The following is a 17,044-nucleotide window of genomic DNA, read 5'->3' as shown; positions in this document are numbered from 1 at the left end:
AGCAGAGCTACTGCAGAGGGCTTCTGGGCAGGTTATCTACGCAGCTTTCTCCCTTATGCAGCTGCTGGTGGGTTTGAACCGCCGAGCTTTTGGTTAGCAGCCCAACGCTTAACCCACAGTGCCACCGGGGCCTCTCCTCCGCAGTCGGAAACTCACTGCCACTGAGTCGATTCTGACTCGGTCGGGACCTGAAGGACAGGACGGACCTGCCCCTGTGGGTTGCTGAGACTGTAACTCGGCAGGAGTAGAAAGCCCGTGCATCTTCCAAGGGGCGGCTGGTGGTTTTGAACTGCTGGCGTTGGCAGTTAGCAGCCCCCTTGAGGCCTAACCCATTATTCCCCCAGAGCCCCAGCCTTCACAGTCAGGGTGGTATTAGCTAAGGCTGCCTTGATGAAGCTTCGTGCGTGATGCATTGTACTGTTAACCACAAGGTCAGCAGTTCAAAACCACCAGATGCTCCATGGGAGAGAGAGATGAGGCTCTCTAATCCTATAAAGCGCTACAGCCTCAGAAACCCCATGGGGGCAGTTCTACCCTGTCCTATAGGGTTGCTGAAGCGAGTTTGCTTTTGTGTTGGATGAAGCCAGTACTGGAGGGGTTAACTTACCGGCTCTAAGTAAGCGGGAATGAGCAGTGAGCTGAGGGGGGTTGTCCCATGGGACTCTAGGTGGGAAGCTGACAAGAACAGCCTTCCCAGGATGCTTGCTGGGGGCAGAGGGCCTGCAACACCCCCCACGATCATCCGATCATCCCATCCACCCACCCCAGCCTCCTGCCCAGCCCCCCCAGGTCCCGAGGGGCTGCCCCAGTTCCTGAGTTGTGTAGCCAAGGCAAGAGGGACCCTGAGGGCCAGCCAAGATGGCCTGGAAGCAGCAGCCTCAGGACCCCAGCGACCCCAGAGGAAGGTTCCAGGCAGGGCCTGCCACCAGGAGGACCAGGCAAGAGGGATCAGCCAGGAGCCAGACGGAAAACCAGAAAATCCAAACTCACTGCCAGGACAAGAGTAGGCTCCTCTGGCTTTTTGAGGCTGTGAATCTCTGGGGGGGGCGGGAGTGGGGGAGTCACCCTCATCTTTCTCCCCAGGAGCGGCTGGTGGATTTGAACTGCTGACCTTGTAGTTAGCAGCCCAGTGCATGACCCACTACCCAGCAGAGATCCTGGGAGCAAGACCGAAGGTGGCAACAAAAGGCTCTGGGATCGAGACACTGCAGATTTTTAAGGTCACGTTTTCAAAATTCAAATCCAAGGCCAAGAAATGTATGCTGGGCACCTGAGATGCTCGGTAGTGGCCGGCTACCACCACCGAGCAAACATGCCCTTTGCTCCAGGCTCCCCTGAGATCCCAGTCCTGGCCCTGGCTTCTGAGCAGAGGCCCTGCACCCTCCCCAAAAAGAAGGACCAAGTGTGAGTCCTCTGTCTGAGACATCCTGTCCCCAGGGTCACATGGTGTCCCTCTCCTCTGTACCTGCTCCCTGCGTGGATCCAAGGGGCTTCCATTGTGCTGTTTCAAGCCCTTGGAGGCAGAAGTCAGCCTAGAAGGGTCAAAGGTCGGGGAGGGAAGGTTGCGGATCCTAGCACTGACCATGCCACCAGGTGACGTCTCCCTCCCACCAGGTACCACCCCCATCCCACCCCTGAGCCCCCAGGAACTGGCTCGGCCGAGTCAGGAATCCCTGGTGTCTAGGTGGGTTATGAGTCAAATGGCCAGATGGCGGTTCAAACCCACGAGATGCTCCCAGGGAGGAAGACGAGGCTGTCTGCTCCCATGACGACAGAGAGCCTCAGCGACTCTATGGAGCCACTTGGCTCTGTCCTGGAGGCTCACTACAAGGAGCTGGGCGAACGCTCTGGCCATGGGCTCGGGCTTGGCAGGGAGGAGGCAACCAATGACCGGTTCCCACACTCAGAAGAGAGGCAGGAGGACACACCTGCCATGGACTGCCATGGGGCCGGGTCGCCTGGACTGGTCCCCACCCCTCCCCACATAGGGGATAAAGTTGGCCGCCACTGAGTCAATTCCAACACTGACCGCTGTGACAGAGTCGAACAGCCCAGTGGATCCCATGACCTCATTGCTCAACTGAAGGGAATGCCGCCGGGCCTGCACCATCCTCATAGTGGCCCCTGTGCCTGAGTCCACTGTGGTGGCCACTGGGTCCGTCTGTCTCTATATGGACACTGCCTCCCACATCGTTTGCCCACCAAGCAGCTGGTGGGCTTGAACCTCCGTGCGTTGGGGGCCCAGTCCCGTGCTTTGCCTGCTGAGCCACCAAGGTGCTCCTTGGGAGATCAAGGTGGCCGTCTGCAACACTCTGGGGACAGAGTCATTCTGTCTGTCCTGTGGGGTCCCTGGGCCTCATCGCGGGCTCAAAGGCCGTGGGGTTGAATCCCTTATGGGAGCTGACAGTCGATCTGCTTTTCCGCGGAGCAGCTGCTGGGCTTGGCTCTCACCTTCTGATTGGCACTGTGCCTCCAGGGCTCCTTTGGTGGCTCCAGGGCCAGGCTAGGAGGGGCCAGAGGGGGGATGAGGTGTCATCACCTGAGAGCATTTGCTCTGAGGGGCCTACTGGCACTGAGGTTAAAGCACGTGGCTGCTAAGTGAATGGTCAGTCGTTCAAACCCACCAGCCTTTCCGGGGGAGAAGGAGGTGGCACTCGGCTTCCACAAAGGCCTGGGGGACAGCTCTGCTCTGTCCCACAGAGCCCACTGCTAATGCGAGGTACCATCTAGTTGGTTCCGACCTATAGCGGCCTTGCTGCGTGACAGAGGGGAACACGGCCCGGTCCTCACAGTGGCTCCTACCCCTGGGCCACTGTCCAGTGTCTTCACTAAAGAGGCCCATCCCCAGCCCTCCCTCCAGCCACGTCCTGCTCCCATTTGCTCGGCCTTCGGGAGCTGACAGTATCTGCAGCAGGTGCTTCCTCCGAAGCGGGCAGTCAAGTCCTCCAGTGTTTGCTCTCCGTCTGGAAGCTCCGCCACGACCTGTTCACTTGGGGTGACCCTGCCGGGCGTTTGAAATCCCAGTGACGGGGCGTCCAGCATCACAATACGGGGGGCCACCACAGTATAACAAGCTGACAGACCTGTGGGGGGGGGCTCAAACCTTCAACCTGTCAGATAGCAGCCGAGCACTTAGCCGTGGTGCCACCAGGGCGGCAGCAGGAATGGACCACGGCGCTTGGAGCCGGTCCTGACGCCTCGGGACCAGGGGGGAGGGGGGGAAGGGGGAGGGCGATGCCTGCAGGAGAGTAGCTCCGTAGGGCTTTCCTGGCTGACCCTGTTTTTTGATTTTCCGACTCTTTACTGTGATCTGGGTGAATGCCGCTGGGGCACCTTGGTTCCCCATTCAGCAGTTCAGGCCCTTTCTGATCTGTGCCATGGGTGGCCATTCCCACAGTGTCCCAGCCCGGGTCCCAGATCCTCCCCCCTCCTCTCCTGCCCCTGCCTGAAGCCTGAGCTGTCTCCTGGCAATGCTGCCCTTTGATCTCCTCAGGGCAGGGACCTTCTAAAGAGTGTATCCCTCTCTGGTCTGACCGTTCACTTTATAGGTCTACTGGTTGGCTGAAAGTTGAGCTGGGTCAGTGGGTAGGGATGGGTTCAGCTGCAGGCTTACAGGGTGCTTATGGGCCACAGTCTCGGGTGTTCACCAGTCTCTATCTGGTGAATAAATCTAGTTTTCTTTATGGTTTTGAATGTTGTTCCCCATTTTCCCTCCCATGCCGTCCAGCATGGTCTTTCGGGGAGGTCAGCAGGGGCTGCGTGGGGTACCATCTAGTTCATTTGGTCTCAGGGTCGTGGAGGCTGTGGTTCCCATGGCCTGTGAGACCTGTGAACTAATTGTTGCCTTGCATCTGGAGGCCATGGCTTTTTAGAAGCCGATCACCAGGCCTTTCTTCATCGAAGTCCCTGCCCGGGTTCACACAGCCTGAGAGGGACTGGGTTCTGACTCACAGTGACCCTATAAGTCAGGTTCGAACTGCCCCTCTGGGTTTCTGAGGCGGCAAACCTTTATGGGAGCAGTAAACTTCATCCTGCTCCCCCCCCCCCCTGGAGCATCCGGTGGATTTGAACTGCCGACCTTGTGGTTAGTAGGTCATCCCACCACCAGGGCTCTACTCGTAGGGAGTGCCTTCCGTCACTCTCTTATAATTAAAGCACCTATAGACTCTCTTTGATTTAACCCATGGGCCTGCAAAATCTAAAAGATTGACAGCCTGACCCTTTGCTGAAAAAGTGGGCCAACTCCCTGATCAGAAACGGTCCCCTCAGGAAAGCGAGGGTGGGGAGGGGAGGGGATGGCTTTTGCTTGTAAAATATTAGCCGGACAGAGGAAGTATACACAGGCTTTAGTTTTATGTATGTGTATGTGTTTATGTATATGTGTGTGTTTATGTATATGTGTATGTATGTGTATATGTGTGTATATGTGTGTATGTATATATGTATATGTGTGTATGTATGTGCATGTGTATGTGTATATACCCACCTACAGGATACAATAGGAGCGCCCCCTTTGGATTCCAGCCTCATCTTTCTCCCTCAGAGTGGCTGGTGGGTTCAGACTGCTGATACTCTACACTACTGGGGCTTTGTGCAAAAGGAAATTTAATTTCAAAGGAAGCGCTGGTCCCTGCTGCCTGGGGTACCAGTGATAACAGAAAGGGGGACGGCGGGGGTGTGTGGCCTGTGAGAGGGCAGCTGCATTTGAACTCAAGGCCCTGGCTCCCCATCTGGCCAATGCAACACCATGCTCTCTGCTCATCAAGGTTCCTGGAGTGGGGGTGAGGGACTTCATCATGCTGGGAGGGTCCCCTGGGTGGTGGCTGGGCTCCAGGACACCATCTTCAGAGAACAGCCAGCTGGGAGGGAGCCAGAGGCTCTGAAATGCACAGGGAGTTGGCAAGGCAGTGGCAGAGGAGGGTCACCCCTCACCCCACACTGGGGCTGCCTGCACCACCCACGGCTGCCTCCTTCCAGGACCTGGTTCTCTGCCCTCCAGTGTGCCCTCCCACCATGCAAGGGGGCTTCAAGACATTTGTGGGCAAAAATGGAATGAAAAGATAACACAAGTTTGCTGGGTACTTTTTGAAGCCCCACCCCCATCCCTTGTATTCCTTTAGGAGTGCTGGTGGCAGAGTGGTTAAGCGTTGGGCTGTTAGCTGAAAGGTCAGCAGTTCAAAACCACCAGCTGCTCCTGGGGGGAACTATGAGGCTTTCTATTCAGGTAAAGATTCTCGGAGACCCACAGGGCTGGTTCTACCCGGCGGTGCTCACAGGGTCACTCTGAGTTGGCACCGACTCAGTGGCAGAGAGTTTGAGCTTTGCATTCCCTGCTGGAGGCTGGCCAGAAACAGGAGCCACTGACCAAAAGGTTGGCAGTTAGAATCCGCCAGGCCCTCCACAGGAGCACAATGAGGCCGTCTGCTGTCCTAGGGCTTACAGCCACATCTCTCTGGCTGCCTAAAGAAATGGGGACCCAGAAAGGCTCCTTGCCACCCCTACCCCTGCACCATGGGGGAGACGGTGCCAAACACACACAGGGAAGGAAACCAGGTTTAAACTTGGCTTTGATTTCATTTCCTAAGGCAGGGAAGAGAAGAAACGGGTTTTGAAGGATGGATAAGAGTTCAAAGTCAGGTGGCTTCGGAGGCATTTAACAGGCAGGAAGCAAAACACTTCCCGCCACCCCAATCACCCGGCGGGCACCAGGTCCCCTCCTGAGCCCAGCTTTGCCTCTCAACACCCCTCCAGAAAAGCCGCCCCCAAATTCACTGGTCTGAGAGTGGAGGCCCAGACAAGGGAGGGAAGAGGAGGTTGCCGGGGTCGCGCCAAGTTTAAGCCAAGGGGCAGCACCTGCTCCCCCCAGGGACTATTGGACCCCTGCCCGCCCCGCCCGTCCCGCCCCGGCCCCGCCCCCGCCCCGCCCCGCCGCCACCTGGACCGCGAAGCCGCTCAAAAGAATGAGCAGCAGCTGCACGTGGGCTCGGGCCCCGCGGGCGGCCGCCGGGAGCTTCTGGCCAATCGCCGAGCGGCATGCCCACGTGGGCCGCGGCTGCCCTCGCTGATTGGTCGGCTCGTCCCAGCCGCCGGCGGAGCTGTCACTCAGCGTCCTCAGCCACCGCTTAACCCTTGCGGCCCCGCGACGGCCGAGAGCTACTGCGTTGAGCTGCTGGCTCCCGGGGCTCCACGCTAGGAAGCGGGGATTTGGGGCTCGAGGAGGGGGTGGGGGTGTGGGGGTGGAGTGGGACTGGAGGAGGGGCTGGGTGGCGTGTGGTTGCATTGTTTGGCGAGAAGCCTGCTTCTGGTTGGCCTTGCGGAAGGGTGGTGTGTGGGGGAGGGGGAGTTTTCAGCATCCTCCCCCTAATCCCTAGCTATGGGCTAATGGGGGATTTCTGCACTATTAGGGAGCGTGCAACGAGCGCGTGCAAGCTCCCTTTCGGGAGAGAACGTAACTAACGGCTCCTCGTTATCCCATGCTTTGGGGACATCTTCACTTCCGTCCTTACATCCCAGTAAACAAAACAAATGCACGGGGGCTGGCACGGTTAAGCTGGGGGTCAGGGTCAGGCGGGAGAGCGGGGAGAGAGTAAGAAAGAGACACCCCCCCCCTCACTCCTTCCCTCCACCTTGTGAGGAAGGTGATGTCAGGGCCTAAGGGAGAGGTTGGCATTGCATCATCAGCCAGGGAGACTGTGTGTGTGGTGTGGGGTTCAAGGGTTCAGTTTAAAAGCCAGTTTGAAGCCCCAATTTGAGACATTGTAGCCCTGAGATTCGCACCAAGAATCTCAAACTGGTTCATTCCTACCAAGGCCCTTGAATTAGCAGTTCCCTCTGCTTCAGACAGCCTCCCCCTCCCCCCAGCCATTGACTTCCGCCCTCACCTGGAGGTCTCTACTCAGGTCTCTATGAGAGGTCACCTTTAGAGCATGACCTCTCCTAACCTCTGCTTTGAAAAGCACACTCCCCAACCCCTTGAAGAAGCCAGTGATTACAGCTAAACTGCTAAGGGTTAGAACACATTCAACAGGTTCCACAGAAGAAAGGCCTGGCTCTCTGCTCCTGAAAAGATGACGGTGGCTGTGCTTAGTAGCAAGGAGCCCTGGTGGCTTGGTGGCTACTGCTGGACTGTGATCTAAATGGTTAGCAGTTTGAAACCACCAGCAGCTCCACGGGAGAAAGCCTGGGCTTTCCACTCCTGCCAACTATTGGGGTCTCTGAAACCCACAGGGGGTCACTGTGAGCAGTAAGTTTGGGCTTTGGGGTTTCAGCAGCGAAGTTGGTTCCAAGCCTTATATACAAACATGAGGTCCTGCGGCCCCCTCCCAATTGTCCCCTGTGTGCCCATGGCTGCAGCCGCCCTTCCCATCAAGGGTGTTCCTTTTTCTGCTGATGCGCTTATTTGTCCAGGGACTGTCCCCTCCTGATGACACGTCCAAAGTATGTGAGGTCAAATCTCGCCATCTTCTTCACTAAGCATGCACACTGTAAAGGTTACAGCCTAGAAAAAGCCCATGCGGGCAGCTTTGCTTGGCCATGCAGGGCCCCTGCGAGTCCAGAGCCCCAAGGCACACCGGCCCCTCTGAGGAAGGATCCCCCCCAGAGGGGGGCTTTATTTGTGTTCTCCAGATGTGGTCTGAGGGATCCCTCACCTCATGGTCCTGGCCAATGGCGCCTGCGGTGGGAACCCCCTGCATGGTTCAGAGTGCACAGAGGGATGCCAGGATCCTCGGGGAGGTGCCCCCACCGGGGCTCTGTTCTGGTGACTGCCCCCAGACAGACCTCCTCACACCTGCCCAGAGACCCCTGGGGAGAGCAAGCTGGGTGGCAGTGAGGGGAAGCAAGAATCTTTAAGGAAGCCAATTGCCAGGACTTCCTTCTGCTGCACCTTGATGGAAGCGGATCATCTGCCAGGCCTTTCTTCCCAAGCACGGCTGGGCTTCAGTTCCTATCACCAACCTTCAGGTTAGCCTTGGTTGCCAGGAGTTTTCCCATTCATAGCAAGCCCTGTGTGCGTGTGTGTGCGCATGCGTGCGTGCCTGCATGTGGGTGCACGCCCTGCCCTGGCCCTGCCGCTGGGGCTGAGGACTCGGGCCTGGAATGCACCGTCCACAGGATAGGCTAGAAACACTTGGGTGTCGTGGAGCGGCTGGCAGTTAGATTTCCCATCAACTTGCCCTCGAGTGAGTGAAAGTGCTGGGGTGGAGTCCAACCTCTCCCTCTCCCGCAGGCCTGATGATGCCTCCTTGAGGGGAGGCGTTCCCTTTCCATCGCTTGCCCTCTGCCTGCTTCCTGGCTGACACACTGCCTCCAGGGGAGGCCCTGTGCGGACCACTGACCCTGGAAGTCAACCCCCCGAGCTGTCTGCACCCTGCTCTTACTTTCCCACGCAAGCGACTCTGCACCCAGCGGCCTGCGATCTCCCGCTTCCCCTCTCTGCGTCATCGGCCTGCAGCCCAGTGAGCGCGCCGAGGGCCCGCCAGCAGGGGACCCACGGCTTGGAGCTGGGACGCCTTCTTGAGACACAATTACTGCTGGGTATAAAGTTCCTCTGACACATCTACGAGTGTCACTGGTCTTGTTTTCCTAGACAGCCCAGCCTGACACTGACGGCACTAGGGACGCCCTCTGTCTGAGACACAAAAAGGTGTTCTTTGACCTGCGATGCCTCAACTCCGTCTTAATTAAAGTATTTTATATATGTGTATAGATGAGCCTGCTAATCTACTCCACCACCACCACCCCGGCCCTTCTCTTCCCTTTCCTGCGACCCTCTAGGACAGGCTAGAACTGCCCCTGTGGCTCTCTGAAGCTAACACCTCTATACGGGAGTCGAAAGTCTCATCTTTCTCCCACAGAACTAGTGGGTTCCAACGGCCCATCTTGCGGCGAGCAGCTCAACGTGTGACCCGCAGCGCCACCAGGGCTGGCGAGGAGTCGCAACCTGAGCGTGCGTTTTAAAATGTTCCCTGCTCTTCACAGGTTGAAGCTGGCACGGCTCTTCAGACCCTGGTCCTGCCCTCTCCTGGGGCAGCCATCAGGCGCAAGCGTCTTTTAAAATCAAATCGGTGAAAATGCAATGCCACGGAACCGAGGACAGTCATCCTCGCTTATGGTGCGCCCTTCGTGGCGACCGCAAACCGCGCATTGGAGGAGAACTCCGCTCTGGAGCGCGGCCAATGAATCCCCCCCAGGCCGCTCCCCCGTCATTGCCAGTAGTTCGCCAGGTCTTTCTTCCGAAGCACCTGAGGGTAGTCTTGAACCTCCTGTCTTGGCATAAAGCAACAGCACCAGCGTTCGCTCCACCCCCGGGGCTCCTTTGGTGCCCCCACCAATGGCCTCAGTGGTCTCCTTGCCCCCACGGTGCCAGCTGGGGAGACTTCCCTTGCCCCAGGGGAAAGGCAGCAAAGGAGGCAGCCAGGGTTTTCTTCTCTGATCTGGAACCCCCAGGCCTGGAGGAAGAACAAGACATCTTCATTCCAAAGGCTTGGGGACTTTCTTGCTGGAAATAACTGCCAGCCGTCATCTAAAACGCAAAGCCGAAAGCTGGGCTGGCTCTGAGACTCAGAAAGGGCCCAGGCAATGACATCATCTCTTGTCAATTTGCTAAGGGGTGGAGTCTAGCCTGTCAATCAGGTCATAGCCAATGAAGCCTCTGGTGGGCATGGCCTTCTGAAGATTCCGGAACGCCTGTCCTCCTCCCTGGAGGAGGGACACACACTCTCCCTGTGAGACATTCCTGTTGGCAAGCCACATGGAGCTACGCTGATGACAGCCAGAGCTCTGGAGCTGGACGAGCCATGTGGAGTCTCATGCCACTAAGATGCTTCCACTGCCACTGGATCCACAAGACTTTCCACCCACGGGCCTGTGATCTTCCTGCATTCAGTGTCACTGCACGCATGGTGTGAGTCTGAAGAGGAATTTACAGACTGATATCAGACTTATGGGCTAATATCGGACTGATGGACTTGATCTGGATTAGACTGGGATGTTTTCTTACTATGCAACTACTCTTTTAGATAAAGCTCCTTCTTATACACATATGAGTCTCCCTGGACTTGTTTCTCTAGTCTATCTGGACTAACACAGGGGCCCTCACTGCCCCCACAACCAACCCCCACCCTGCGCCCACCGGCTGGAGGGAGAAGGTGGAATGAGGGGAAGAGTTGGTATGTGTCTCCCAACCCCAGGCTCCAGAGCGACCTGTGTCCAGGGTGGGTGAGGCAGAGGCTTTGGAGAGCTCAGGGGGAGAAAAGTCCCATGAGTTAGCAGGCGGTGGTGAGAGGTCTCTGTGCCATAAGGTCGGCTGTTCTAACCGGCTCAGAGGTGCCTCAGAAGTGAGGGCTGGCGACCAGTTTCTGAAAGGACTCTGCAGCATCTTGGAAATCCCACATAGCCACTTACCCTGCGCAGCAGGGCCCCTATCGGTGGGAGGTATCCATGGAAGGCTGGGGCTTGGAACTGAAGCCCCGCAGTGCCCCGGAAGAAAGGCCTGGCGATCTGCTCCCACCAAGGAGCTGCGTCAGGAAGGCCTGCCAGTCAGCTTCCTTGACGAGTCCCACTCCCGCCTAAACAGGGCTTCTGAAAGGCTTTGCCAGCCTCGTCTTTCGCCTTTGAAGAGAGCGGCCAAGAAAAGCCTGAGGGGGAAGCTAGCGGTTCCATTGCGCACGCCTTGCAGGGAGCACCCCAACGCATAACCCGCTGTGCACCAGCGCTGGAGAGGAGTCGGAACTGATTCCGTGCATCTTCGGGGGATTCACGTCCCCTCCCTCTCATCCATGGTTGAAGCTGGGCAGAGCGGTCCAGGCCTTGTCCTGCTGTCCCCCGGGGTGGATACTTGGCAAGGTAGTTTGTAAAACAACAATCAGCGAAAAAGAAATGCGAAGGAACCGGAGACAATTGTCCGCGTTGCTTGTTTCCTCCCCTGTGTGGTGACGCCCCCACCCCCACCCCCACCCCGTGCGTGTCAGGAGAACGGCGAGCCCTCTAAGGCGTCCCCAACAGCTCAGTTTTTCTCAGTCACCAGAGGTCAGAGTCCAGTGGACTGGCCATTGGCAACAATGAAAGCTTCCAGGTCCCCTCCAGGCCTCCTGTCTCACCCACCCCACCCCACCCCACTCCAGAATTTCCCTGAAGGCAGGGGCAGAGCCTCAAGGTCTGGGTGCCTCCCACCTGCCCCCAGTCTGGGTCTGGACCACAGAGGTGACCTGCGGCCCATGGAGGCCTGCCTTTTGCTGCCCGGTGGGCAGTGAGAGGCAGTCACGTTTGCAGGACGCATGACTTGTTCCCTGGGCCATTGCTCTGAGCTCAGGGAAGGACCTTGACAGCAAGCAGCTGTGGTGGCTTCGTGGCTGATTCAGGGCGACCCCACGTGTGTCTGAGCGGAGCTGGCTTCTCAAGGACTCTTTCCAGTTGCTTTGTTGCTGCCCCAGTCTCCCCCGCGAATACACGCCCGCTCAACCATTCCTCAGCACGTCCAGTTCACTGGCACCCACGCCATGCTTGCAGTTGGACAACCCCTCTCCCGGCCTCTCCTGAAAATTTCTCTCTCTCTCTCTCTCTCTCTCTCTCTCTCTCTCTCTCTCTCTCTCTCTCTCTCTCTCTCTCTCTCTCTCACACACACACACACACACGCGCGCGCGCCCCCCCCCCCCAACATATGCTCACCAGCTTCCTCAGTTTCCACTGCTGAATTGATGAAAGGAGATCACCAGGTCTTTCTTCAGTGGCACCTCTGGGTAGGCCTTTGGGTGAGCCTCACCCCTACCCCACCCCCAGCTCACCTCCTTCATCCACCTTCTTCCTCCAGCTCTGGGGTGTCTGCTCCAGCCTCAGGCCCTGCCTGCTTCTGACCTTGAGTTTGGGTTGGTTCTATTGCATGACAGAGCTGTTTGCACCAGGAATTCCGCTGGACGTGTAAGGACTCGTCTCAGCAATTGTCATCTCACGGAGGAGGAAACTGAGGCACAGACAGGCCAGGTGACTTATGGAGGGGGGAGCTTCGTTTGAAAACAACAGCTCCTCCGTGAAGGAAAGAAACAACAAAGATCTGACCACCGATCACCAGTCTTGCAATCCCTAAGGGACAGCCCCGCTCTGCCCCAGAGGGACACTGTGGGTCGGGATAGGAAGGACCTGTCAGTGCCCGGCAGTAAGCCAGGAGCTGAGTTGGCTTAGCCAAACGATGCTCCGGTCACCTTCCTGGCCATGGTGTTCTTGCGGAGAATCATGGAGTGGAGTCTGGCGTTTCCCAGGATGTCTGTTATCTTCCTGAGGGAGGAGCTCAGCTGACGTGGTGCTTAAAGGCATCAGCTGCTAATGCAGCCTTCAGCAGTTCAAGCCCACCATCTGCTCTACGGGAGACAGAATGTAGCCGTCTGTGTCCATAAATAAGACGGCCCTGGGGGGGGGGGCAGTCCTGCTCTGTCCTTTCCAGTCCGTGTGAATCAAAAGGGACTCCATCTCACAGTCGGGGAATGTCTGGCCTGCGGCTGACTCACACACTCAATCTCACACAGCCAGCCATCCAGTCGATGCCGACTCAGAGCGACCCTGTGGAACAGTTCTGCCCCTGTGGGTCTCCAAGACGGTCACTCTTCAGGGAAATAGAAAGTCTTGTCTTTCTCCCACGGCATGACTGGTGGCTTCGAACTGCTGACCTCTTGGCTAGCAGCCCAGCATGTAACCACTACCCCACCAGGGCTGCAGGAGGCCCTCGAAGTCAACGTCAATACCAGCACGCCTCACACAGGCCTCACGAAAGAGAAGCCGTTCCGGCCGTCACAGGCGGTGTGAGTTCACCACATGTTTGACCCGCGTGCCCACGAATGATATCATAAAGAGCCCGAGGGCTCTTGGAAGAAGAAAAGCCCCCCGCCCCCCGCTCTGTGGGAACAGGAGTTTGGGGCAGAAGAACGCCAGCTCTTTCTACCATGGACTTGCTGGTGGCTCTGAACCACTGACCTTGAGGTGAGCTGCTGGGTGCTTAATCTCTGCACCACCAGGGATCCTTGGCTGTTTTTCAGGTGCTCAGGAAGTACAGTTCAAGGCGTATTTTCGTCCTTCCGCCCATGCCTTTCCCCCACAAACAACCGGGGACCTTGACCACACTCTTCCAGCCGTCCACCCACTCTGGCCTGCCCTTGCTGAGCCGTGTCTCCCCTGGCTGCAGAAGGCCAGGCTCCCCTAAATTCCGAAATGCTGTTTTCACTTTGATCCTAAAGAGATAAGTGTTACAAGGACCGAAGGCTCAAGGCAGCCGTGTGAGCTAAGCAAAAGTGTTGTTTGGTTGCCAGAGGACTTCGTGGGTGTTCTGGCGTCTGTGGTATAGATTATATGCCAAGGCAATTGTTTGGGGGAGTTCCTCCAGCCCCCTTGGTTCCAGAAATTCTGGCATCTTCAAGAAACTGGAATTCTGTCTTGCGTTGCACCCCCACCCCGACCCCCTCTTCCCACATGTCTGAGAAGCATTCTATAGACTCTTGGATCAGTTTTTGGTCCAGGGAGCTGGGCACCATCTCCTTCTTTCGAGATCATGGCCAAGGAGGCTGTAGTCTGTGGAGGCAACTAGTTGCCTATTGGCTTCATCCTCCTCTCCCCAACGCTCCGTTGTCCTCCATGCGTCTGTTCATACCGGTTTATCCGCCCCATCTGCTGTCTGCCACACGCGACCTCTTTAAAGGGTGGAAAGTAAGGCTGTTACTGTGAGGACTAAGGTGCATCCGACACAAACCATGGCCTGTTTCTAGTGCTTCATGGGCATGTGACAGTTGGACATTCTGGGAGAAGGGAGACATCGGACAGTGTGAAGCATGAAATGATAATAATAATTTCTAACATACCAAGGGTTCAGTAGGGAGGGAGGGAAAGGGGGAAGGGAAGGGGAAAAACGAGACGCTGAGACCAAGGGCTCAAGTAGAAAGAAATGTTTTGAGAACGATGATGGCAACAACTGTACAAATGTGCTTGACACAACGGATGGAGGGATTGTGATAAGAGTTGTACGAGCCCCCAATAAAATGATTAAAAAACAAAAAGAAAGTTGGACATTCGATAAGGGAGACCAGAGAAGAATTGATGCATGTGGATTGTGGCGCTGGTGAAGAATGTTAAACACACCTTAACTGCCCGAAGAACAGAGAGACCTCTCTTGGAAGAAGGCCAGCCAGAGTGCTCCTGAGAGGCCAGGATGGCGAGACTGTCTCACAGACTTTGGACGTGTCCTCAGGAGGGAGCAGTCGTTGGAGAAGGACGTCACACTTGGTCAAGTGGAGGGTCGGCAAAAAAGAGGAAGGCCCTCGACGAGATGGACGGGCACCGTGGCCCCATCCGTGGCTCCATCCGTGGCCCCATCCGTGGCCCCATCCGTGGCCCCATCCGTGGCCCCATCCGTGGCTCCATCCGTGGCTCCATCCGTGGCTCACACGGAAGAGCAGTGTGAGGTCAGTGTGTGCCCGGGAGGGATTTCACTCTGTTGGACATCAGGTCGCGATGAATCCAAACTATACCTATTGGTGTAACTCTGGGACCAGGGTCTTCTGTAAGTTTCCTGTGATTGAGCCCCTGCTAGGACACGGGGGTCCAACACTGAATCACTTCTAATGATAGGAAGGGCCGTGGAAACAGAGACAATGACAGCGTGGGCAAACTGAGGGAGACCACAATCACATGAAGGTCGTCAAGACATGGAGGAATGCCAGGCGACAGAAGTCCAAACAGGTGAGAACCTTCCTGGGGAGCCCAGAGAGAGCCTTCCTCTACAGCTGGTGTTCTGCAAGTCCACCTCCGGCCTCCTGGACTCTGACAAACAAGATGCTTCTTTGAGGACTAGGATGCGCTCAGTGGAGGGGCAGCATAAAAGAGGCAGGTCCTTCATGAAACGGCTGCAGCTACGGGCTCAGGTAGAGGCACAATTGTGAAGACGGCCCACGACGACCAGGCAGTGTTTCCTTCTGCTGTGCATGGGGTTGCGATGGGTCGGAATTGACTTGATGGCACCACTACTGGGGGAGGCCTGGGAGCTGAGTGGGCTATGAACTGACTGCTAACCATAAAGTCAGGGGCTTGAACCTGCCAGGCACTCCAAGGGAATTTTCTACTCCTGTCAAGGTTTACAGTCTTAGAAGTCCACAGAGGCAGTTCGACTCTGTCCGACATGGTCACAATGAGCCGATTTTGACTTGATGGTAATTGATTGGTTTGGGGGTAGGATTTTTTTTAACTACCGGTGGTGCTGAGGTTAGTTAATGTTTCCCAAATTGGGCAACAGCACCTGCTAAGGTCTAGGAAGAGGCTGTGAAGAGAGCTCTCTACACTTTATCCTGGATGATGGGCCACAGTACAAACGTTTTTAATCGCCAGGAAGGTGGGAGGGGGCACTGAATTTTTCTCTCTCTCGCTCACTCCTGAAAGGATGGGGTAGGCCAAATAATTTTGGGAACCTATGGATTGAAGGTGCAGCTGATGACCTGAAGATGGGTGGGTTAGACCCACCTGGACTCCATGGAAGAAAGATGTGGCAGGGTGCTTCCAGAATAGGTCTACAGCCGTGGAAGCCCACGGGGGGCAGGTCCAGTCGGTCCCATGGGGCTCATGAGTCTGAACCGACTCAGCTGCCACGGGTTTGGTTTTGATTTTTTTGTTGGCGTTTGAAGCGGTTGCCCGTGAACAAGTCCTTGTTGGAAAGTAGGGTCTTTTAAGACGCTTGTCGTTCACATGCATGTGAACATGGGCTTGAACGTGGCAGTGGGGATGAGGATGACTCAGGAGTGGGCGGGGTGGTGGTGTTTCACTCTGAAGCCAAGGAAACCCGCAGGGCGGCATCATGGGGGGGGTAGTGAGATGTCAGAGGTCATCAAGTTGAGTTTGCCTCCTGGGAACTCCACATAAGCAGAATATAGATTAACTGGGATAGGTAGGTTTATTGTGCCAATAGGAACATGTGGGATGAATTAGGTCGCAGTTTGATTGGAGGGCAGAGACAAATGGCTCTGCAAGGCCCGGCCCCCATCTCCCTTGCTCTCTGGAGATCAGAGAGTGCTGGAGCTTGTGTGCTTCTGCTGGAGCTAGTTCTCTGCCTCAACCTGGGAGCTACATGACCTATGAGCCAGGCCAACCCATGGATCTTTGCTAGAGCTTGAGGCTCCTTCGAGACCTGCTTCACCATGCTGCTGGTGTGTACATCGCTTGAGGCTGATGGATCCTGTCGCCATGCATCGCTTGCATTCAATATCCCATCTGGGCCTGTGTCACTAAGCTACTGAGCTAGTGACTGTTGGTGATCCAACCTGCTGTCTGCTGCCTGTGGGCAGACTCTGCCTGCCTTGCCCAAGGGAGGACTCTGCTGTCTGCTTCCTTACCTGGGACCCAGCAGCCCACGTGAGTTGAAGGACTTCCAGTCTATTAACTGTTCCACGGAAGTGAGTTGAACCGAGCCCTCTGTACTGCTGTGTGGACTAATTAGCTCTTGTATTCCTTTGTGCTGTGTATATATATTAATAAACATACGTGTCCTGGTTTCGTTTCTCTAGAGAACCCTGCCTAACACAATACCCCACTGGGTTTTTGAGGCTATGAAATAGTGGCTTGGTGGGTTACCCATTGGGCTGCTAACTGCAAGGTCTGCAGTTGAAACCACCAGCCAGCTCCGAGCGAAAGAAGATTGAAAGTCTCGGAAACGCACCGGGGCACTTCTCCTCTTGTCCTGGAGGGTCGCTGTGAGTGGGCATGGATTCGACGGTAGTGAGTTTGGGTTTTCGATGCTGATCCCCAAAGCTATCTTTGAAGGCTACTCTGGAGTGGAAGCACCAACCTTCCCGTTCGTTAGCCATCAAGTGCTTACCTGGGCGCTGGTTCCCCAGGGCCATGGAGGACAGGTGTCCCTTATAAAAAATGGAGAGGGGCTCCAGGCAGAGAGAAGATGCTGAGCTGAGCTGCCACCAGGAGCTCCCAGAAGCTGAGAGACAACCAGAGACCCTTTCCTGAGAGCCTCCGGGCAGGGCAGCACCCTTCTGAGACCCAGCGCTCAGGGCACTGGCCTCCAGCA

This window comes from Tenrec ecaudatus, chromosome 1 (genome assembly GCF_050624435.1).
Source record: "Tenrec ecaudatus isolate mTenEca1 chromosome 1, mTenEca1.hap1, whole genome shotgun sequence".
Lineage (NCBI taxonomy): Eukaryota > Metazoa > Chordata > Mammalia > Afrosoricida > Tenrecidae > Tenrec > Tenrec ecaudatus.
The sequence above is the reverse complement of the archived record's forward strand: the minus strand, read 5'-3'. Positions refer to the sequence as shown.